This window comes from Chiloscyllium plagiosum, unplaced genomic scaffold, assembly GCF_037043375.1.
Source record: "Chiloscyllium plagiosum isolate Xiang-an unplaced genomic scaffold, Cpla_swu_hap1 HiC_scaffold_18, whole genome shotgun sequence".
Lineage (NCBI taxonomy): Eukaryota > Metazoa > Chordata > Chondrichthyes > Orectolobiformes > Hemiscylliidae > Chiloscyllium > Chiloscyllium plagiosum.
In genome coordinates, this window is record NW_028270156.1 from 73,376,445 (window position 1) to 73,402,071 (window position 25,627).

Consider the following 25,627-nt stretch of genomic DNA (forward strand, 5'->3'; position numbering starts at 1 on the left):
CATCCAAGCTTGACGTGGGCCACAGCTGCTGCCACCCGCAATCGCTAGTGCTGTCTCAGTGTTCTCCAAAAGGTAAGTAAGAAACACTCAAACATTTAAAGAAAAACTTTAGAAAAGAAGAAAAAGAGAAAAGGAAAGCATTTAGTATGGATGAGATCCATGCTAAAACCCAAATGCTCCCTACCCCACCACCGTCATCTTTCAGGGTGAATGCTCTGAAGAAGAGTCATCTAAACTCAAAACGTTAGCTTGTTTTCTCACCATGGATGCAGCATGACCCACTGTGATCTCCAGCATTTTTTTGTTTAAAGTTCACACTTCTTTTTTAGTGTCATAGCCATTTTACAAGGATTAGTGAAGCTATTTGGTATGATACTGGCAAGATAAATTTTTGTCTTTTGATAGGAATAATTGTTTGAATTTTGAAAGTCAATTCAAGCCCATAATGATGAGGAAAGATATTGGGACTGTTCACCACGGCATTTTGCCAGCGATGGGAAATTAAGTGGTTTGGGTGGCAAATTGAGTCACTTAGTGGCCTAATAGATGCCACTTCCTACCCACATTAGAAGGGTACAGGAAAGACTGCCCAGGTAAGCTATTGTAGCCTGCCAGCTGTTTGCTGGATTTGGGCAACATTGAGGAGCCTGAGTAAATTTGGAGCCAATGGAAATCAAGGGGAACTCTTTCTGGTGTTTGAAGTCATGCATAGCAGATGGGAATGTGGATGTAGGTTTCCTCGTTGAGCTTGAAGGTTCATTTCAAGACGTCTTGTCACCCTACTAGGTAACATCTTCGGTGGGCCTCAGGCGAAGCACTGCTGAAAATTCCTGCTTTCTATTTATATGTTTGGGTTTCTTTGGGTTGGTGATGTTATTTCCTGTGGTGAAGTCACTTCCTGTTCCTTTTCTCAGGGGGTGATAGATGGGGTCTAACTCGATATGTTTGTTGATGGAGTTCCAGTTGGAATGCATGCATCTAGGAATTCTCGTGCGTGTCTTTGTTTGACTTGTCCTCGGATGGATGTGTTGTCCCAGTTGAAGTGGTGTCCTTCCTCATCCGTATGTAAGGACACTAGTGAGAGATGGTCATGTCGTTTTGTGGCTAATTGGTGTTCATGTAGCCTGGTGACTAGTTTTCTGCCTGTTTGTCCAATGTAGCATTTGTTACAGTTCTTGCATGGTATTTTGCAATGACGTTGTTATGCTTGTTGTCTGTATAGGGTCTTTCAAGTTCATTAGTTGCTGTTTTAATGTGTTGGTGTTGGTGGGTTTGTGGGCTACCATAGACTACGGAACTCTAGCAACAAACACATTGAGTTAGAGCCCATCTACCACTCCTTGAGAAAAAGAACAGGAAGTGACTTCACCACAGGTAATAACATCACCACAGGAAATGACATCACCAATTCAAAGAAACCCAAACATATAAATAGAAAGCAGGAATTTTCAGCAGTGCTTTGCCTGAGGCCCACTGAAGATGTTACCTAGTAGGGTGATGAAAGGTCTGGAAATGAACCTTCAAGCTCAGTGAGCAAACCTACATCCAAAACCTCAACCTGAGCTATAAACCTTCTCAAAACTCACTAACGTGGGAATATGTTTGTGGTTGTTAGACGTCAATTATCCCAGTTCAAGGGCACCACTGCTGGAGTACCTCAGGGGAGTCCATTGTGCTGCTTCATCAAGAACCTTACCTTCATTGTGAGGTCAAAATTTGCTGATATTGCACAATGTTCAGAACCACTTGCGATTCAGGTATCAAAGCAGCCTAGGGCAGCACGGTGGCACAGTGGTTAGCACTGCTGCCTCACAGCGCCAGAGACCTGGGTTCAGTTCCCACCTTGGGCGACTGTCTGTGTGGAGTTTGCACATTCTCCCCGTGTCTGCGTGGGTTTCCTCCGAGTGCTCTGGTTTCCTCCCACGTTAGGTGAGTTGGCCATGCTAAATTGCCCATAGTGTTAGGTGAAGGAGAATGGGTCTGGGTGGGTTGCTCTGCGGAGGGTCGGTGTGGACTTGTTGGGCCGAAGAGCCTGTTTTCACACTGTAAGTAATCTAATCTATATCCATATGCAGCAAGCTCTAGACAACTTCTAAATTAGGGTGATAAGTAGCATGTAATATTCACACCATAAATTGACAATGAATGTCTCAAACAAGAGAGATTATAACAACTGTCAGTTGATGTTCAGTGGCATGACTATTGCTGTAAACCTCATTGTCCACATCCTGGGTGTTACAATTGGCCAGACACTGAACTGGACGAGCAATGCAAAATTGTAGTTACACGTAAGAGGCTAGGAATTCTGTGGTATCTAACTCTCTTCTCATGTTTCCTTATACCTGTCCACCATCCAGAAAGCACAAGTGTGTCAGGAAAGTAATGAAAAACTCGCTCTATACGTCTGGATGAGTGCAACTCCCAACATACTCAAGCTTGACACTATCATGGACAAAGCATTCTACTTGATTGACACCCCCTGCACATATGCTAACTCCTTTCATCACCAACACACAGCGGCAGCAACGTATACCACCTCCAGGATACACTGCAATAACTCCCTAGGCTTCTTTGACAGCAACTTCCAAACCTGTGACCTCTGCACCTCAGAGGAACAACAACAGCAGAGGCATAAGAAGAAACCTCACCTTGCAAAGTCCCTTGCAAGCCATCCCGACTTGGTACTATATTATTATTCATTCGCTGTTGCTGGTTCAAAATTGTTTAATTCACTTTTTAATAGCATTGTGGATATCCATATATCTCAAGAACTACAGCACTTTGTCCAGAGCAGTTAGGCATGAGCATTGAATGTTGGCCAAGCCAGTGACTCAGTCATCCTGAAAATAAATTTTACGAAAAAACTTGCCTCCTTTAGACCTACATCTGAATGTTGTCAAGGTCTTTGCATGTCCACAGCACTTTAATAAGCTCTGTTTTATTCTATTCAGGTAGAACTAGGTGCTCATGCAGCACTGAGAACAAAAGATGAACTTAGTTGTAGTGGTGTTGGTCTTCATCTTGACAATAATCCATTTACAGTTGGTAAGTGACTACCAAGACAAAATATTATTTGCTTATATCTTGTTTTACTCTTATAACACTTCCTTCTTTTCCTGCAGGTGGACAGTATGAATTCAACCAATCAAGGTTTGTTTTTTTGCAGGAAATCATATTTGTTGTCAGATTTGAAAACAAAATAACTGACTGTATATGTGAATTAAAAAGTGAAGACAAATCATGTGGTATGGTACAATTGAGTAAAAATTAGTTCTTGACCCATTTGACCTGGATTTCAAACCATCAACCACCTTGATATGAAACTTTCCTGGCCTAATTCTTGAAGACATTTGAATTGTCTGGTTCTTGGGATTGTATCCAGACTACTGAATTGGTTGTAATTTTCCAAAAGTTATTGGATTCTGGAGACACAGGGGATTAGAAAACCGCTGATGTTACATGCCTAATCAAAAAGGGAATGAGGCAAAAGGCAGCTAACTATAGGCTAATTAACCTAAAATGTTGAAATCAATTATTATGAAAATAATAGCAGCACATTTGGAAAATCATAATCTGATCAAGCAGAGTCTAAATTGCTTCACGAAAGGAAAATTGTGTCTGACAGTTTTTCAAGTAAATCTCAACCAGACTAGCTAAAAGGGAACCAGTAGATGTATTATAATTCGATTCTCAGAAGGTGTTCAACAAGGTACCTCACAAAAGGTTAACTTATAACATAAGAGCCCATGCGATTTGAGGTATTGTATTGGCTAATGGTCACAGTGACTGAGAATAACTTTTAACCAATGGGGTTCCACTGGGAACTGTCCCTGAACTTCAACTATTTACAATATCTATTAATGAGTTGGGTACTTTTGCCCAATTTGCAAATGACACAGAATAGGTGGAAAAAGGCAATTTGCAAGAGGTATGCAGACAGTTTATAGAGAGATATTTATAGGTTAAGTAAGTGGGCAAAAAATTGGCAAATGGAGTCTAACGTGGGAAAATGTGACGTAGTCATTTTCGAAGGGTGAACAAAAGAACAGATTATTGAAAGGGAGAAAACCTGTAAAAAGATGCAACACAAAGTGGATTTGGGGGATACTTGTGTATGAAACACTGAAAGCTAGCACATGATTCCAGCAGGTAATCAGGAAGATGAATGGAATGCTGGCACTTATTTAAAGGGGGTTGGAGTATAAGAATAGGGAAGCCTTACTGCATCTGTACCAGGTGCTAGTGAAGCTACATCTGGAGTATGTGAGCAGTTTTGATCTCCTTATTTAAGGAAAGATATAATTTCATTGGGGGCAGTTCAGAGAAGATGAATGATCACTAAAATGATTGCTGGTGTGGAGGGATTGTGTTATGAGCAAAGAATAATAGATTGGGATTTTACTCACTCGAATTTAGAACAAAGAAAAATTTACAGCCCAGGAACAGGCCCTAAGGCCCTCCAAGCCTCAGCCAATCTAAATCCACTGTCTAAACCTATCATCCAATTTCTAAGCATCTGTATCCCTGTGCACCCCACCTACTTATGCATCTGTCCAGACACACCTTAAATGATGGTGTCAATGAATTCTTGAGGTACTTGACCGTAAATGCTGTTCGGGTATTTCCTGTCATGGGAGAGTTTAAGACCAGAGGGCATAGACTCAGAATAACGGGGTGCCAATGTAAGACAGATGAGGAGAAATTTATTTTGAGGAATGTGTGTCTTTGGAACTCCTTGCCACAGATAGCTGAGGGAACACAGTTCTAGTGTATGTTTAAGGCTGAGATAGATTATTGATTGATGGGAAATCAAGGGTTATGGGGAAACACAAGAAAGTGGACATGAGGAATATCAGCTAAGCTATGAACCTATTGAATGGTGGAGCAAACTTCAGGGGCCAAACAGCTTGATGATGCTCTTATTGAGAGACTTAGGATGGTTGTCTGTGTAGAAAGTGGAAAATGTTGTTTTGATGTTGGAATTTTCATAAGTTATGAAAATGTATAAGCCTCACAGGCTAATACATGAGCTGAAATGCCTGCTCTACAGGCTAAGTACAATAAAATGGCAGTGTCTTAATATTAATATCTGCCAGGAGTCACTCAGTTCCTGTCCTTATTATAGCCTTGATCCAAGTTTGAGCTGAACACTCAAGACAAGGTGAGTGACTACCCTAGACATCAAGGAAGCATTTAGCGGAGTACACCAACAAGGAGCCTAGAAAAACTAGTCATTGAAAATCAAGGTGAAAATTTTCCACTGATTGAAATATATAGGAAGATAATTGTCTTGTTGCAACCTTCGGAGGTCACAACAAAAGTATTTCAAGGCAGTGTCCTAGGTCCAACCTTCTTCAGTTGCTTTAACAATTACCTTTCATCTAAAGTGAGATAATAAGTGGAAATATTTTGTAATTATGCAACATTCAGAGCACCATTCACTACCTTCCAGTTACTGACCCAGTCTGTGTCCATGTGCAGTAAGACCTGGATAATATCCAGGTTTGTGATAATACATGGCAAGTAATATTCACAGTACAGAAGTGTTACGACACTGGGTAAACTCGCCTGCTTATTTTAAACCAGCAACACAGAAAAGATTTATCCTGTACAATAATCTGTGAAAATTCAAGGCGCCAAGAACTATTTAAAGTAAAATTAACAACTTTATTTCTTAAAGTATAACAGAATAATTAACTAACAGCTATTTACAACTCCTTCCCCTAACCTTTTTTTTTAACCTTCCTCTTCTACAATACTAATCCAATAAAACCCCCATTAAGATTTATAAAACAAACCTTCTTATCTCAAAACCAGGCAGCTTTCAATTCTTCTCTGTATTTCTGTCTTTTCTTCTTCTTGGGGATTTGGTTTCACAAGTTACTGAATGATAAAAGTACCTTGAAGATAGGTATTTTTCAGGCAGTCTTCACATGCTGGTAGCTTGGCAGTTCTAATCTCAACTGTTCAATTTTCCTGGCCTATACCTGCAAAGCATTGGATTGTGTCTTTGGCTTTTAAGATTATCAATGTACTAAATTCAAACTAGAATGAATGGTATTTTTGGGGTATAATTTAAACTTATTGCCCAAATTCAAATTTGTTTTTATCTGATAGCAACTCAGCCAGTGCTATCTGTTCTAAACCAAATGCGACTTGTAAATTCTCCAGCACTGTGTGCTTCCTAAGTCCTTCACTCTCTTAAAGGTACAGTACACTTCTACACCTTCATAACATTAGCAATGGCTATCTCAAACAAGAAAAAGATGTAACTATTGCCCTTTGGTCAGTGGCATGATGTGCAACATCCTGGGGTTCCCATTGTCCAGACACTGAGTGGATCAGTCACAAATATTTAAATTCCTAAGACAGAAAGAATACTACTATTATTTGAGTATATGGAGAGAGTTAAACATTTTCAGGCAGTATTTTCAAGAAATTGTATGTGTTAATTTCCACAATTGATAAATATCAAGCCTAGTTCTGAATCAACCTTGGTCTTGTTCCACCTTTATCAATAACTGTATAGATCGAGACCTAATATCTTTTTGGATCCTGCTGAATATTTGCTTCTAACATGGTGTATTTTTCTGTAACTGATCTTGAGTTCACTTCATTAGAATACCTATGGTCAGCCCAGGAGTACACCTGCCAACTAAAGTGAGGTGAAGCTGTGAAGGAAAACAACAAATTCATTTAAGGGTGGTTCTAGCATTGAGGGATTGTTGGGACAGATTGAGACAAAAAGGTATTGGATTCTCACAAAAGATAAACAGTAAAAGGAGTCATGTGAATAATGAGGAATTTCTGAGTGTTGTTTTTACTCAGGCCGAAAGACCAATGATTAAAAGTAATCCAAATTATCTAATACAGACAGTTAAGAAATCCACCATCTCTTCCATTCACTTTAATTGTAAGGAAATTTCCTCTCCACTACTTAACTGGGATAAAAGTTTATCATGCACTGTGGTACAATAACTTTATAATTCTTAGTATGTATTTTTAAGCCCTTCCCCTCAAAAACTCTTGCAACAAGTCATTGTAATTTTATGTTTTAGGGTCCTTTTAGTAATTGTCCACCACAAAATATTAGTATTTTTATGGGAAAAACACTCAAATTCTTGTCCTCTCCTTATATTGTTGTTGCCAGAGGAACATCATAGAATAGCAGGGAGAAGGTAGAGTGCCTGAAACATAAAATTGCATTTGTTTCTTTTGAGGCAAGGTTGTGATGTTATTGGGGAGATAGAGCATTGACTAACTCAGAACGAAGAGTTTTTTTTGCCTCAAGTTGAATTGCAGTCCCTCACGTTAAATTATTGCAGCAGGAGCTGTGATAATTAACTCTACCAATCTGACAAAAAAAAACTGTAGGATATCGGTTTCCACATTGGAAAAGTGGACGGATTAGGAGGGACTTTAGATCATTGTTCCGAATGGATGCTGAAAAGATTACGAACATTGGCTAAGGATCCCATAATCTAAAGTCTCAGAAATTTTGTATTTTTTGTAGTCACTTTTCCTGCGATATAGATGAACATTCCATTTGCCTTCCTAATTTTTCGTTATAACTACATATTCACTTTTTGAGATGCACAAAGTCTAATAAGGACACCCAAATCCTTTGGTACTGGAGCAGAATGCAGTCTCTTTCCACTTAAGTAACATACGTTCTTCTATGCTTCCCACCAAAACAATCATATTTTCCCACATTGTACTCCATGTGCCAGTGTTTTTGCATATTCACTTAAACAATCCATATCCTTTTGTGGACAAAAGGTCTCACAGCTTGCTTTCCTGCCTATCATTCCTTATGGTAAACTTCATTTCAGGCACCTGCCCCCTTCTCTCCCGTCTGTTGAGCCCACACACCTTCTGGTGAATCGTATACCTCGCTTCACTTGTGTCCAAGGTTTTAGTGTTATGATAGATCACTTGGAGAAGAGAGAAGTGGAAACTCCTTGTCCTATCAGCATCACTAATCTTGTAAGGTCAGCCAAAGCTTTATGTTTAACTCATCTGCTCAAAGTAGCTGGCTTATGAGAAATTTGCTATCTCTTATTTAAATATTGGTATTATAATTTAATAATCGGGAGTGTGCTTGCCCCAAGGAATGTGAATGTGCAACATACCAAACATTTTGGGAGGATCACATTTGTTGAACCTTAGAGTAATAAAGAAATTAGGGATTGAATCAAAGGGAAGATCTTTATAGGCATGTAGGTGACTTAATTAGGCAGCATACAAAGTTTTGATCGTAATGGCAGTTAAGATGCAGAGATGAAAATCAACGATGTATTGAAAATTATATTGAATTCATATTTGTAATACTCCACATAGTAATCAGCTCACTTGTTCCACATTGGTACACGTACATATTAATCACACGCATCGACCCGCATACAACAACCATCAGCCCCTCTAGTCCCCCAAACATGTAATGATCAGTCCCTCCCTAGACCCAAAATTGATATCATCCTCACTTCTTTCATTGCACACTATAATCAGCATTTTTTCCCTTCTCACACACTCTCTGCAATCAGCTGCTCTTCCCCTTCAAATATACAGTTGTGTTCACCTCTCCATCCCTGCACTATCTCCCTTGTCTCTCTAATCAACCCCATCCTGCCATTTTGGTCTAATTGGGAATGCGTGTGTAGCATTTACTTGTCCGGATAAGAAAAGTGTATAAAAGGAACAGGAACATAGCAAAGTTTGAAGCCACCACACTCCTTCCCTTGCTGCATGACTTTGTTTCCTCTGCTTTCAGGACACACGATTCTGTCTTTGCTGCCATCAAGTTAGCATACTAGCATCCTAAGTCTCCAAAGCCTACCGAAAAATATCCTTGAGAACTTGTATTATGAGATTTTTGAGTTGAGTGAAGAGATTACAGTGTACAGAATGTAAGGTTGTGAAGTTTGAGATTCATTCATTAAACTAAACAATATTTTAACCTTCTCTATATTTACAGCTGTCTTGAAAAGGAAACAAAAGGACACAAATGAAACAGATGTGTTCAGTATAATTTTGAAAGCCAATGAAGAGCTATGTAAGAAAAATATTTGCTTTCTAGTAAAACAATGTGTATTTTAATACTTAAATAATATTGTGTTGATATAATGGTTAGAAGGATATTGTGGATTTATAAGGCAGCTTTTTTTTATTGCTTTAAGTTTAAGTGATATTCAGTGGGAAGTGATTCATGAAAACAGTTAAATGGAATGGAGGTTTTAATTAATGGGTGAAACTGGATTACTTCCATTAGAACAAAGAAAGTTGAGATCTAAAAAAAACAATTAAAGTGATGAAAAGGTTTAATTCGATAATTAAGGAAAGATAACTGCTGTGAGATTAGTAATATAGAGTATAAATTCAAGATGATCAACAGGATAGTGAAAACGTTTAGTTTTTTTAGTTGTAGCAGATTTTCTCTCTGGGCTACATGCTTGTATTAGGAGAAAGTGAGGACTGCAGATGCTGGAGATCAGAGTAGAGAGTGTGGTGCTGGAAAAGCATAGCAGGTTAGGCAGCATCTGAGGAGCAGGAGAATCGAAGTTTTGGGCAAGAGCCCCTCATCAGGAATCATTCCTGAAGAAGGAGTCTTGCTCGAAACGTCGATTCTCCTGCTCCTCAGATGTTGCCTGATCTGCTGTGTTTTTCCAGAGCCACATTCGATTCTGCATGCATGTATTTGTTGAGTAAGTATAAATTAAAATGTAGACATTCTTAGAGTGTCACCGTTTTACAGCATGGAAAGAGGCCTTTCAGCTAATCATGTGCACGCCAGTCATTAAACACCTATTTACTCGAGTCCATTTTTCCATCAGTTGACCTGTAGTCTAACCTGTTAAGTAGGTTTGAGTAATCATCTAGATACTATTTATATTTTGTGATGGTTCCAACTTCTACCATCCTTTTCAGGCAGTGTGTTCCAGATACCAACCATTGTGAATAAAATAATTGTAGCTTAAGTTCCCTCCAAACTTCTTGTCCTTTAAATCTGTGGCCTCAGTTATTGATCACTCTACTAAGGGAAAAAATACTCCTGATATTTTTGCAGACCTCAAACAGGAACCCACCTTTACTTTCTGGTAATCAACCCTAGCCTATCCAGACTATCTTCATATCTGAAACCTTCCAGCTTAGGCAACATCCTAATGAATATCGTCTGCACCCTTCCTAGTACGAACACATCTTCCTATAGTGTGGTAATTCCCGCCTCAGGCGACTAACTGTGTGGAGTTTGCACGTTCTCCCCGTGTCTGCGTGGGTTTCCTCCGGGTGCTCCGCTTTCCTCCCACAGTCCAAAGATGTGCAGGTCAGGTGAATTAGCCATGCTAAATTGCCTGTAGAGTTAGGTAAGTAAGGGGTAAATGTAGGGGTATGGGTGGGTTGCGCTTCGGCGGGTTGGTGTGGACTTGTTGGGCCGAAGGGCCTGTTTCCACACTGTAATGTAATCTAATCTAATCTAAAATCTAATCTAATCTAATCAGAAATGCACACAGTACTCCAGCTGTAACCCAACTAATATCTAATACAGCTCTATCATAACCTCCCTGCTGTCATATTCCATGCTACAACTAATAAAGTTAAGTATCCCATATGTCCTGTCCACCTATCCTGCTGCATTCTAGGATCTGTGGACATGCAAACAAAGAACATCTGATCCTCTATTTTCTAGGATCCTACTGTTCACTATGTATACCTTGCCTTGTTAGGCCTCCCAAAATGTATCATCTCATACTTACCAGGATTAAATTCCATTTTCCATTGTTCTCCCATCTGATCAGCTTATCTGTTTCTTCCAGCAGTCTAAGGCATGCCTCATTTTTTACCATGCCATCAATTTTTGTGTGACTGCGAATTTACTGAACAAACCTACCCATTTACGTCTGGATCACTAATGTTAGGTACAACAAGTAAGAACTCAGCACAAAAACCTACACTATGCTATGAGGCACAGGTTTTCAGTTCGTAAAACCACCTGCGGTCATAACCCTCTGCCTCCTGCCACTTAGCCAATTTTGAATTCAGTTTGGCAAATTGTCCTGGGGTCTTACCTTTTTGACCAGTTTCTGATGGGAGACCTTGTCAAAAGCTTCACCGAAGTTCACATACAGTACTTCCCTCATGCTACCCTTGTCCACTAAGCCATTCGTATCCTCGAAAAACTTGATCAAATGTCAATCTCACTCACTTCTGTACATTGTGCCCAATAGTTTCACTACCACTGTTAGATTCCTCCTTATTCCAATAACCGTTCTTGAATTATTGCATCACATAGCCGTCCTCCTATAGCTCCTTCCTCTGCTGTATTTTGTTGAAAAACCTCAGTTCTCCATATACTTACATCAATTGTTCTCTATCTTGAACACAAATGTAAAATACTCATTTGTCTTTTGTCTCCACCTACAATTTGCACTTGCATCCCTAATGAGCTTCTCTCCATGGTTATCCTCTTGCTCATCATATACTTACAAAATGCTTTTGGATTTTCCTTTATTTTACCTGCCTATTCATCCCTCATCTTCACTTTTCATAGTTACAAAGTAATGTGCTGCACTTTCTAAATGCCTGTAGGGCTATTAGTATTAAGTGTCCTGGGTATATAACATATCCAAGCCTCGTATGTTCCTGCACATCCAGGGATCTCTGGAATTTATGATTCCACTGTTTACTTTTACATGAATATGTTTGTCCTGCATTTCCTCAGTTTCCTTTTTGAAAGACTCCCAAGGCTTTGATGTATATTCTTCTACAAGTAGCTGCTCCCAATTCACTTTGGCTAGATCCTAGCTTATCAAAGTAAGATCATCCTTTCTCCCAATTCAGAACCTTTATTTGTCCTTATCAATAAGTACTTAGAGCATGGATCAGTACCTGGTGCTATGATGTTGTGGCCATAAAAGAGACATGGGTTTCTCAGGGGCAGGAATGGTTGCTGGATGTTCTAGGGTTTAGAGCATTTAAAAAGAATAGGGAGGGGGGGGAAAAGAGGAGGGGGTATAGCGCTACTAATCAGAGAGGGTATCACAGCTACAGAAACTTCCATTGTCAAGGAAGATCTGCCTACCGAGTCAGTATGGGTGGAAATTAGGAACAGCAAGGGAGCAGTCACCCCGTTAGGGGTTTACTACAGGCCACCCAATAGCAGAAGGGAGATGGAAGAAAGCATAGGTCGGCAGATTTTGGAAAAGTGTGGACGTAGTAGGGTTGTTGTAATGGGTGACTTTAACTTTCCCAATATTGATTGGAACCTCCTTCGAGCAGAAGATTTGAATGGAGCTGTTTTTGTAAGGTGTGTTCAGGAGGGTTTCCTAACTCAGTACATTGACAGGCCGACGAGGGGAGAGGCCATCCTAGACTTGGTGCTCGGAAATGAGCCGGGGCAGGTATCAGATCTTGTGGTGGGAGAGCATTTTGGTGATAGTGACCACAACTGCCTTACATTCTACATAGCTATGGAGAAAGAGAGGATTAGGCAAAATGGGAGGATATTTAATTGGGGAAGAGGAAACTATGATGCGATTAGACATGAGTTAGGAAGCATGGATTGGGAGCAATTGTTCCATGGTAAAGGCACTATAGACATGTGGAGACTGTTTAAGGAACAGTTGTTGCAAGTGATGAATAAATATGTCCCTCTGAGGAGAGCCAGGAGGGGGCATGAGAAAGGCTTGGCAGAACGGATTAGGGAGAACCCAAAGGCATTTTACACTTACGTGAGGAATAAGAGAATGGTCAAAGAAAGAGTAGGGCTGATCAGGGATAGCATAGGGAATTTGTGTGTGGAGTCTGAGGAGGTAGGGGAAGCCCTAAATGAGTTTTTTGCTTCTGACTTTACGAAAGAAATGAACTTTGTAGTGAATGAAACCTTTGAAGAGCAGGTGTGCATGCTGGAATGGATAGAGATAGAGGAAGCTGATGTGCTGAAAATTTTGTCAAACATTAAGATTGACAAGTCGCCAGGCCCGACCAGATTTGTCCTCGGCTGCTTTGAGAAACGAGAAATGCAATTGCTCTCCCACTTGCGAAGATCTTTGCATCCTTGCTCTCCACTGGAGTCGTACCTGAGGACTGGAGAGAGGCAAATGTAATTCCTCTCTTCAAGAAAGGAAATAGGGAAATCCCAGCAATTACAGACCAGTAAGTCTCACGTCAGTCATCTGCAAGGTGTTAGAAAGGATTCTGAGGGATAGGATTTATGACCATCTGGAAGAGCATGGCTTGATTAAATGCAGTCAACACGGCTTTGTGAGGGGTAGGTCATGCCTCACAAACCTTATCAAGTTCTTTGAGGATCTGACTAGAAAAGTTGATGAGGGTCGAGCTGTGGATGTGGTGAATATGGACTTCAGCAAGGCATTTGATAAGGTTCCCCATGGTAGGCTTATTCAGAAGGTCAGGATGAATGGGATACAGGGGAACTTAGCTGTCTGGATACAGAATTGGCTGGCCAACAGAAGACAGCAGGTGGTAGTAGAAGGAAAATATTCTGCCTGGAAGTCTGTGGTGAGTGGTGTTCCACAGGGCTCTGTCCTTGGGCCTCTATAGTTTGTAATTTTTATTAATGACTTGGATGAGGGGATTGAAGGATGGGTCAGCAAGTTTGCAGACGACACAAAAGTTGGAGGTGTCGTTGACAGTATAGAGGGCTTTTGTAGGCTGCAGCAGGACATTGACAGGATGCAGAGATGGGCTGAGAGGTGGCAGATGGAATTCAACCTAGATAAATGCAAGGTGATGCATTTTGGAAGGTCGAATTTGAAAGCTGAGTACAGGATTAAGGATAGGATTCTTGGCAGTGTGGAGGAACAGAGGGATCTTGGTGTGCAGGTACATAGATCCCTTAAAATAGCCACCCGAGTGGACAGGGTATGTTAAGAAAGCATATGGTGTTTTGGCTTTCATTAACAGGGGGATTGAGTTTAAGAGTCGTGAGATCTTGTTGCAGCTCTATAAAACTTTGGTTAGACCGCACTTGGAATACTGCATCCAGTTCTGGTCGCCCTTTTATAGGAAAAATGTGGATGCTTTGGAGAGGGTTCAGAGGAGGTTTACCAGGATGCTGCCTGGACTGCAGAGCTTATCTTATGAAGAGAGGTTGACTGAGCTCGGACTTTTTTCATTGGAGAAAAGGAGGAGGAGAGGGGACCTAATTGAGGTATATAAGATAATGAGAGGCATAGATAGAGTCGATAGCCAGAGACTATTTCCCAGGGCAGAAATGACTAACACGAGGGGTCATAGTTTTAAGCTGGTTGGAGGAAAGTATAGAGGGGATGTCAGAGGCGGGTTCTTTACACAGAGAGTTGTGAGAGCATGGAATGCGTTGCCAGCAGCAGTTGTGGAAGCAAGGTCATTGGGGACATTTAAGAGACTACTGGACATGCATATGGTCACAGAAATTTGGGGGTGCATACATGAGGATCAGTGGTCAGCACAACATTGTTGGCTGAAGGGCCTGTTCTGTGCTGTACTGTTCTATGTTCTATGTTCTACTTTGAATCTTATGGAGTTGTGGTCACTATCACCCAAATATTCTCCCGTTCACGTCCACCACTTTCTCAGCTTTGTTCATTAAAATTAGTCCAACACTTACTTCCTTGCCTCTTGTAAGACTTCATATGTGCTGGCTTTAAAAAAAACTCTCAGAGTCAAACAGCATGGAGAACAGACCTTTCAGTCCAACCAGTCCATTCTGAACATAATTCCAAATTAAACTAGTCCCACCTTCCTGCTCCTAGCCCATATCCCTCCAAACCTTTCCTACTCATGTACTTGTTTAAGTTTCTTTTAAATGTAGTAAATGTGCTTGCATCCACCACTTCTTCAGGAAGTTCATTCCACACGCGAACCACCACCCTCGGTGTAAAAGAAATTTGCCCTTCATGTTTTGAAGTCACCAATCTTCGGGAAAAGACAACTACTATTAACCCTATTTATACTCTTCATGATTTTATAAACTTCTATAAAGGTCACCTCTCAACAGTGAAAGAAGTCCCTGCCTTTCTTTATTGTTCATACCTTCCATACCTGGCAACACCCTGGTAAATCTCTTCTGAACCCTCTCTAGCTTAATAATACCCTTCCTACAGAGTGACCAGAAGAGGCCTCAATGTTCTGTACAACCTCACCATGACTTCCCAACTCCTATACTCAAAGTACCGAGGCATGAAGGTAAGCATGCTGAATGTCTTTTTAACCATTTCTACCTTATGTGATGCAAACTTCAAAGATTTAATGAGCCTGAACCCCTAGGTCGCTGTTCTACAACAGTACCATAAACTGTATAATTCTTGCCTCCTGTTTATTTTACCAAAACTCCATACCTTGAGTTTATCCAAATTGAACTCCATCTGCCATTTTTCAGCCCATTGATCCATTTGATCAAGACCCCTTTGTAATCTTAGAAAACCTTCTTCATTGTCATCTGGTGTCATCTGCAAACTAGCTAACCATGCCTGTGTTCTCATCCAAATCATTTATCTAAATGACAAAACAAAAAAGGACCCAAAATTGATCGCCGTGCAACACCGCTGGTGACAGGCTTCCAATCTGAAAAGCAACCTCTCCACCACCGCTCTATCTCCTGATGTTATATCCAATTGGCAAACTTGCACTGAATCCCATAGGATCTAATTACATAAATTAGACTTCCTTGTCAAAGGCTTTACTAAAGTCCAAGTAAACTATGTCTAGCGCTGTGCCCTCAATCTTTTTGGGAACCCTCCTCAAAATCTCAAAGTTGTGAGACATGATTTTCCTCACACAAAACCATGCTGACTGTCACTAATCAATTTTTGCCTCTCTAAATGTTTATAAATCCTATCTTTTAGAATTACCTCCAACAACTTAGCACAACCAAAATTAGACTTACAGGTTTATTGTTCGCCAGTTTCTCTTTACAACCCTTATTAAACAAAAGCACGACATTAGGCACCTCCATTCATCAGGCACATCACCCGTAGTTATAATGATACAAATATTTTTCCAAGGGGCCCCACAATTATCTCCCTTACTTCCCACAGCATTCCGTGGTACATTAGATCAGGTCCTGGAGATTTATCCACCTTTTATATTCTCCAAATCCTCCAAAATCACTTCTTCTATAATGTGAACTATTTTTAAAACATCAAAATTTACTTCCGAGTTCATTTAAAAGCTCTATCACCTCCTAGGGTTCGGCACAAAGGCAACCTCTTTGATCTTTAAGGGGCTCTATTCTCTCTCTGGTTACCCTCTTGCTCCTAATATTCTTGTAGAATCACTTTGGATTATCCTGCACCTTATCTGCCAATGCTATTTCATATCCCCTCCTTTTCTTTTCCTGATTTTCTTCTTAAGAATACCCGACACTGTTTATACTGTTCAAGAGATTCATTTGAATCCAATTGTGTACATCTAATATAAAGATTCTCTTATTCTTGACTAGAACCTCCATCTTTATTCATCCGTTGCTCCTTAATCTTACCAGTCTTACTCCTCACTTTAACAGGAACATAACACCTCTTGAAAGTCTCCCACATGTCAAACATAGTTTTACCTCTGCTGAAAATGTGTTGCTGGAAAAGCGCAGCAGGTCAGGCAGCATCCAGGGTACAGGAGAATCGACGTTTCGGGCATAAGCCCTTCTTCAGGGCTTTTCCAGCAACACATTTTCAGCTCTGATCTCGAGCATCTGCAGACCTCACTTTCTCCTCATAGTTTTACCTGTGAACAGTCTACTCCAATCAACTTTTCCATAACCATTTTAAACTAATTTAATTATGATTGCTAGACCCACAGTGTTCCCGTACTTTCACTTCTGTCACCTGCCCTGCCTAAATGCCCAAAAGAAGGCCAAATTTTGCTCCTTGTCTAGTAAGAGCATTCACATATTGCTAGAAATAAATTTTTTTGAACGCATTTGAGAAATATTTCACCATCTAAACCTTTAAACACTATAGAAGTCCCAGTCAGTGTTTAGAAAATTAAAATTTCCCATTATTACAGCCTTATTTTGCTTACATGTATCTGAGATCTCTCTGCATATTTGTTTCTCAATTTCTCTCTAACTTTTGGGGGGGCTATAGTACAATCCCATCAAGGTGATCTTTCTTATTTCTAATTTACACCCATGTGTTTTCACTGTATATTTTTTCAGAATTATCTTGTCTGTTACAGCATCTGACATTTTTAAGAATTCATATGCCCTCCAAAGCTTTCACACCAAATGCCCATTTAAAAATTGGAAGTTGAAATCCTTTACTATTGCTATCCTATTATTTTTACATCAAAATTTGCCCTTCTGTCACTTCCTGATTGTTTGTTTGGGTGTGATTGCTGCATCTTTGTTTTTAGGTTCTACTGATATGGCATCAATTCAGGAGCCTTTCGATTATATTATCTGTTCTTATTGCAATAATTGACTCCTTGATCAGTATTACAACACCACCACTTCTGTTACACCATTCCCTATCTCACCTGAAGAATAAACTGGAATATTGAGCTGTCAGTCATCTCCCTTTTGAACTGTGTCTCAGTGATAACAATGAAGTCATATTGCCATGTGTTAATCCAATACTTCTTACTCATCAGCATTCCTTGCAAACCTCCATGCATTAAAATCATTACTATCCAATCTTGGCTAACTCCTTGGTGTCTTAATTTTACTATACACTTTGACTGCCAGTCTAACTTAAAGTTTCTTTCACATTTGCATGTGCATTACCAACTATTGTACCTATACTTTGTCTAATTCCCCAAAGTAGTTTAAATCCTACCAATAGCATGAACTCAAGTCCCACCAGAGATGTGTAATAACATCTGAACTGGTTGATTGGAAAATGTGGAGTGCCTGAGTTAAGTGCTTCATGGAATCAAAAAGTACAGGAACAGAAAGTGGTCTTTGGTTGTTTGCTTTTGTCTAAACTTGTCAACATCCAAAAATAGATTCTTCCTGTGCTACTTTTAAGCAACCTCCCTTTCCCTTTTAAGCTCGCCCCCGCACAGTCTGTACCTTTTGTAGGACCACTTGTGTTTATGTTGCGCTTCCTCCTTTTTATTTATCAAATTCTCGATATCCTTTGATATCTGAGGTTCCCTGGACTTACTGCCCTTGCTCTTCACTCTTAGAGGAACATGCTGGCCTTGTATTCTCACTATATTTTAAGAGATTCACACTATCAAAAATGCAGACTTGCTTGCTCTTGGTCTATGTTTGCCAAATCCTGTGTAATGATATTGCAAACAACCTTTTTTTTCTACCGCTCCCCCCCCTCTCCCCCGCCCCCCCCCCCCATCCCCCCCCAAAAATTTAGAAACTTCACTTCTGCACTATCCTTATCCCTTTCCATAATTATGGAACTCAGTTGTGGTCACAATCTCCAAAATGCTTGTCCATTGAAATATCAACCATTTGACCGGCTTCACTCCCTGTGATTAGGTCTAGCATTGCTCCATCTCTAATAGAACTATCTACATACTGGCATAAAAAGCTATCCTGGGTGTACTTTAAAATTTCCATCCCACATAATCCTTTCACATGCAGATAATCCCAGTCAGTGTTACAAACTTGAAATCCTCTGCAATCATAACTCTTTCTCTCTCATTTTTCTGTGATTTGCCTACATAGCTGCACTTTTCTCTACCTCTGACTGTTGGGAGGTCTGTAGTATAATCCCAAACAAGATAATCACCCTATCTTTCTAAGCTCTTCCCAAATGGCCTGATATGAAGGCTCTTCTAGACATCCATCCTCAATACTGCTGTGATGGATTTTTTTGTCAATATTGCAATGCCCCCATCTCTCTTACTTTCTTACCACCCCCCCCCATCACACTTTGATACCACCACATCTAAAACTGTCAGTCCAGTCCTGTCCTTCAACTAGGTCTCTGATTACAACAATCATATTCCCACATACTAATCAATGTTGTAAGTTCATTCATCTTACCAGTCAAATTCCTTGAATTAAAATAGATGCCATTTAGCTTTTTGCACCTCCCATATGCCTTATCCTGTCCATGTCTTCTCTGTGTACTGATTGTCCTTGCATTCCTTCTATATCTGATTGGACCTTGCTCCTGATTTTACATATACTGTGTGCCCTACTCCCCTGCCAAATCAGTTTAAAACGATCCCAGCAGCATGAGCAAACCTCCCAGCAAGGATATTGGATGCAGTCTGCTTCAGATGCAACCTATCCAGTTTGTATAGGTCCAACCAATGCCACAAGCTGACCCAATGATCCAAAAATCTAAAGCCCTCCCGCCTATATCATCCCTTCCTACTCCTGTACTCAGTAGTGCATGGCACCAGAAGTAATCTGTAAATTACAACCTTAGTAGTCTTCCACTGTTTTTACTATCTAACTCTTGCAATTCCTGGTGCAGGAACTTATTTCTCTTTTTACCCATGTCAATGCTACCGACATTTATCATGACTACTGGCTGTTCACCCTCCTCCTTCAGAATGTCCTGCAATTGTTCTGAGACGTTCTCAACCTTGGCACCAGGGAAGCAATGTTGTGGAGAAAATATAGAGAACCACCAGGAGATGCAGAAAGTTCTTCAAGAAGTAGGTCTTTTACTTGCAAACAAAAAGCCATGACACTGAGAAAGCAGATTCTCAAATGCCCCTGAACCTCAAGGTCCATGGATTTTTGTATTTTTTTAATCATGTTTCTGTTAGCTTATCAGGATGTCTAACGATATTAATCAAAGTACCTCACTCTAGCTACACAATAATCCAGTGGTGTTAGTTCCCGTTATCTCTCTAGTTGTACATTCAACTTAATTTTATTCTAATGTCATGGTAAGATATTTATTGCTAACTCTTCTACAGCGATCTTCCATTCCAGACTAACCTGTCATGATAGATATTTAGCTATTCCATCTGTTACAATAGTCTCCTGTCTCAAGTTGACTCTACTAAGTATTAAGTATATATTTTAATGTCATGTCCCAAATATTTATGGTCCCAATCCTGTCATAATAACACTTAACAGAGAAACTTGCTTTGTTACTTGTGTTATCTCATCTCACCATAGTGACCTTTCAGCCTTAACCTTACTCTGCTAATTGGTGTAAGAGCATTCCACTATTCTTAGCCCATCTTGCCTTCCACAGACCACACATTGCCAGTGGTCTTCATGCTTTAACCTTTCCCATGCTTTCATGTTCTTTATTTTCCATAGCAACAGACCACTTGAGAATCCGGTATCTATTTGAGAGGGAATGGCCACAGTGAACTGCCTGCCTGTGCTTACCAGTCTTCCCAGTAGTCACCCAAATCTTTCCTGTTTGTAATCCTTATTTGTGGTGTGAACAGCTTGATAAATGTGCTGTCCATGAAGTTCTCAGCATCATGGAAGCTCCATAGTGAGTCCATTCGCAGCTCCAGCAACTCTGTGCAGCTAAACACATTTCCTGCATACATGGTCACCATCTAGAAGTGTCCCGGGTTTCATGTAATGCAGGAGGAGCATTTCATGGGGGTGAGTTTTCCTGCCATTATGAAACTCATCAACTAAAGACAATGACATAAACTTACCCACTATCCAAAACAGATTTGTCTCTCACTCAGTGTCTCTTTATTCTTAAATTGCAAACAACAAAAATCAGGACTTCACACTCTGTCTCCATCCTATTACTACGCACTCAGCATCTAAAGTTGGTTTCTAAGCTGGTAATCCTCTTGCCTTACCTCACGTTTTTAACCATGATGTCACTTCACGAATTGAGACTCCACATTCGGGGAAGAATTCACCTGCTTTGTTCTTCTCCCACAGCTATTTCAATTGAGTTCAATGTGGACCTTGCTCCTCATGGTTTTATCTGGAGTCTCTGCTGCCACTGTTCATACCCGCTTCTCTTCCACCGCTGCTCTAACTGAACTCTAAGAAGCATCTGGATGAGAACTTAAAAAGCTGGGACATAGTAAGCTATGGGCAAAGTGCAAGTAATGGAATTAGTATAGTGTAGTGGTGTTTGTTGGTCAGCATAGACATGGTGGTCTGGAGACTTTTCCAGCTGTTCCAAGTGATTCTTCCAAGTTTCTCTCAGATATATTGCACCTTTAGGCACTCTGGCTATTACTTGGCATCTCCATCCTTGCAGATGCAACATTGTTGCTGCTGAAGCCCATGCCTTTGTTTTGACAATAGACAATAGGCGCAGGAGTAGGCCATTCTGCCCTTCGAGCCTGGAGGAGAAAGTGAGGTCTGCAGATGCTGGAGATCAAAGTTGAAACTTTATTGCTGGAACAGCACAGCAGGTCAGGCAGCATCCAGGGAACAGGAGATTCGACGTTTCGGGCACAGGCCCTTCTTCAGGAATTGCCCTTCGAGCCTGCACCGCCATTCAATATGATCATGGCTGATCATTCCTAATCAGTATCCTCTTCCTGCCTTATCTCCATAACCCTTGATTCCACTATCTTTGAGAGCTCTATCCAACTCTTTCTTAAATGAATCCAGAGACTGGGCCTCCACTGCCCTCTGGGGCAGAGCATTCCACACAGCCACCACTCTCTGGGTGAAGAAGTTTCTCCTCATCTCTGTCCTAAATGGTCTACCCCGTATTTTTAAGCTGTGTCCTCTGGTTCGGCACTCACCCATCAGCGAAAACATGTTTCCTACTGCCAGAGTGTCCAATCCTTTCCTAATCTTATATGTCTCAATCAGATCCCCTCTCAGTCTTCTAAACTCAAGGGTATTCAAGCCCAGTCGCTTCAGTCTTTCAGTGTAAGGTAATCCCGCCATTCCAGGAATTGACCTCATGAACCTACGCTGCACTCCCTCAATACCAGAATGTCTTTCCTCAAATTTGGAGACCAGAACTGCACACAGTACTCCAGGTGTGGTCTCACCAGGGCCCTGTACAGCTGCAGAAGCACCTCTTTGCTTCTATACTCAATTCCTCTTGTTATGAAGGCCAGCATGCTATTAGCGTTCTTCACTACCTGCTGTACCTGCATGGTTGCCTTCATTGACTGGTGTACAAGAACACCCAGATCTCTCTGTACTGCCCCTTTACCTAAATTGATTCCATTGAGGTAGTAATCTGCCTTCCTGTTCTTGCCACCAAAGTGGATAACCATACATTTATCCACATTAAACTGCATCTGCCATGCATCTGCCCACTCACTTAACTTGTCCAGGTCAGCCTGTAATCTCCTAACATCCTCATCACATTTCACCCTGCCACCCAGCTTTGTATCATCAGCAAATTTGCTAATGTTATTGCTGATACCATCTTCCACATCATTAACATATATTGTAAAAAGCTGCGGTCCCAGTACGGATCCCTGCCATTCTGAAATGGAGCCGTTTATCACTACCCTTTGTTTCCTATCAGCCAACCAATTTTCAATCCAATCTAGTACTTTTCCCCCAATACCATGCACCCTAATTTTGCTCACTAACCTCCTATGTGGGACTTTATCAAAAGCTTTCTGAAAGTCCAGTTATACTACATCTACTGGATCTGCCTTGTCCATCTTCAGAGCTACATCCTCAAAAAATTCAAGAAGATTAGTCAAGCATGATTTCCCCTTCATAAATCCATGCTGACTCTGTCCTATCCTGTTACTACTATCCAGATGTGCCGTAATTTCATCCTTTATAATGGACTCCAGTATCTTTCCCACCACTGAGGTCAGACTAACTGGTCCAGAATTTCCTGCTTTCTCTCTCCCACCTTTCTTAAAAAGTGGTATAACATTAGCCACCCTCCAATCCTCAGGAACTGACCCCGAATCTATCGAACTCTGGAAAATAATCAACAACGCATCTACGATTTCCCGAGCCATCTCCTTCAGTACCCTGGGATGTAGACCATCAGGCCCCGGAGACTTATCAACCTTCAGACCTAACAGTCTCTCCAACACCAAATCCTGGCAAATATAAATTCCCTTAAGTTCAGGTCCTTCAGCCATTGTTACCTCAGGGAGATTGCTTGTGTCTTCCCCAGTGAACACAGATCTGAAGTACCCATTTAATTCTTCTGCCATTTCTTTGTTCCCCATAATATATTCCCCTGTTTCTGTCTTCAAGAGCCCAATTTTAGTCCGAACCATTTTTTGGCCTTGCATATACCTAAAAAAGCTTTTACTATCCTCCTTTATATTATTGGCCAGTTTACCTTCGTACTTCATTTTTCCTCTGCGTATTTCCTTCTTAGTAATCCTCTGTTGCTCTTTAAAAGCTTCCCAGTCCTCAGTTTTCCCACTTATCTTTGCTATGTTATACTTTTTCTCTTTTAACTTTATATGTTTCTTAACTTCCCTCGTCAGCCACGGCCACCCATGCCTCCTCTATGGGATCCCTGCGGTTTTGCTGAGTGTCCTTTCAATAAAAGGTTTTGTATTGTAAATTGGTATTTGGATACCATACATTCATAATGTCCAGCGCAGGACAATCTTATTTTTTAAAATTATTCACTCCTGGGATGTGGAAATCTCTGGTGAAGCCATCATTAATTGTCCATCTCTATTTGTCATGAGAAGGTGGTGATGTGCTGCCTTCTTGAGCTGCAGCAATTTTTTTTCCTACAATGTAAAATGACTTGAATAGTTACACCAAGTATTTAAAATTTAAATCATTAGCCCAGTGAGTCAAATTGTCCAAACGTATTCTGAATTTAGAATTTTAATAATGCCTAACATCTACACTAAAATATAAGTGTATGGTGAATTAAAAAAGAAACATTAGCAAAAACAAAGCTTATTTTCAGGCAAATGGCGAAGAAATTTCTCATACAATTGCATTCCTTCTATATACTTTTTCTTCTTTTAAAAAGAAGCTAGTCAAAATAAGAACCAAATTGCTTTTGTACCTTTCTCTTCAACTTTGAAATTAAACTTTTTTCCTTCTTTCCTCTTTCCTGGTCTTGCTGCATCTGAAGATGACACTGATCTACCTCTGACCACCCATTAATTTACTTTACTTGTAGGGACTGGTTGTCTATCCAATGTCAATCACTTTGTTTGAATAGTTCAGGTTACAACTGCAGTGCAGATGCCCAATCAGTTAGGGTGAGCCATCTTCCCCTTATCCATCACTTTAGTTTGAGGTCATCTTTTAGGCTATTCCATGCTTGGAACAATTTCTTAGCTTTTATCACACACTTGTATAGATAGATGTTGAAAGATACCTTACTATAGAGTTAGAAAAATCAACAGTCCAGTCTGAGCCAGGAAACCTTGATCTGGCTTGAGACTGTTTACATGGTTTTCCAGAGAGAAGAAAAACTGCTGTTCTGTAACGTGGTCTCATGCTATGCCTACTAATGCCACAAACATTCTGTAAGCTTGAAGAATTCTATTTCTTGCCTTTTTTTCAAATCAGAATTCCTACAGCATGGAAGTAGGCCACTCAGCCCCAAGGGATCCTTCCATATCCACCACAAATTCACCTGCACCTCCACACACATCATTTATTGCATCCGCTGCAACCGATGTGGCCTCCTCTATATTGGGGAGACAGGCTGCCTACTTGCGGAACGTTTCAGAGAACACCTCTGGGTCACCCGGACCAACCAACCCAACCACCCCGTGGCTCAACACTTCAACTCCCCCTCCCACTCCACCAAGGACATGCAGGTCCTTGTACTCCTCCATCGCCAGACCATAGCAACACGGCGGTTGGAGGAAGAGCGCCTCATCTCCCGCCTAAGAACCCTCCAACCACAGGGGATGAACTCAGATTTCTCCAGTTTCCTCATTTCCCCTCTCCCCACCTTGTCTCAGTCAAATCCCTCGAACTCAGCACTGCCTTCCTAACCTGCAATCTTCTTCCTGACCTCTCCGCCCCCACCCCCACTCCGGCGTATCACCCTCACCTTGACCTCCTTCCACCTATCACATTTCCCCCTCCCCCAAGTCCCTCCTCCCTAACTTTTATCTTAGCCTGCTGGACACACTTTCCTCATTCCTGAAGAAGGGCTTATGCCCGAAACGTCGATTCTCCTGCTCCTTGGATGCTGCCTGACCTGCTGCGCTTTTCCAGCAACACATTTTCTGCTCTGATCTCCAGCATCTGCAGTCCTCACCCTCACCACTCAGCCAATTAAGTCCACACTGACCCTCTGAAGTGTATCCCAACCAGATCCACCTTCCTTATTCTATCTTTCCTTGTAACCCTGCATTTTCTATCACTAATGTACCTAGCCTGCACATCCCTGGACACTTTGGCAACGCTGAATTACCCAATCTAACCTGTACATCTTTGAACTGTGGGAGGAAACAAGAGCACCCATAGGAAACCCACACAGACACAGGAAGAATGTGCAGGCACCCAAGGATGGAATTGAACCTGGGTCACTGGAGCTGTAAAGTAGCAGCACTAACCACTAAGCCACCAAAATTTTTTTTTGAATGAGTTACTTGTTTGTGAATGTAGTAAAATGGCAAATTTGATTGGACTTTGGACAAGGAAGTGAATGACACTTAGCATCAAGGATTTCAGATTGCCAACGAACTAGGGACCAACAGAGCAATTGTGGTCAAGGCAATACTGTCCATTTACAGAATCTATACACAAAGGCAGAGCTTGCTTGACCTCTTGGGGTGGGGGGTGGGTGGGGGGGTGAGCGGTGGGGGGAGGAGGGGAGGTGTTTCTGATACTGAGATATTATCTCAA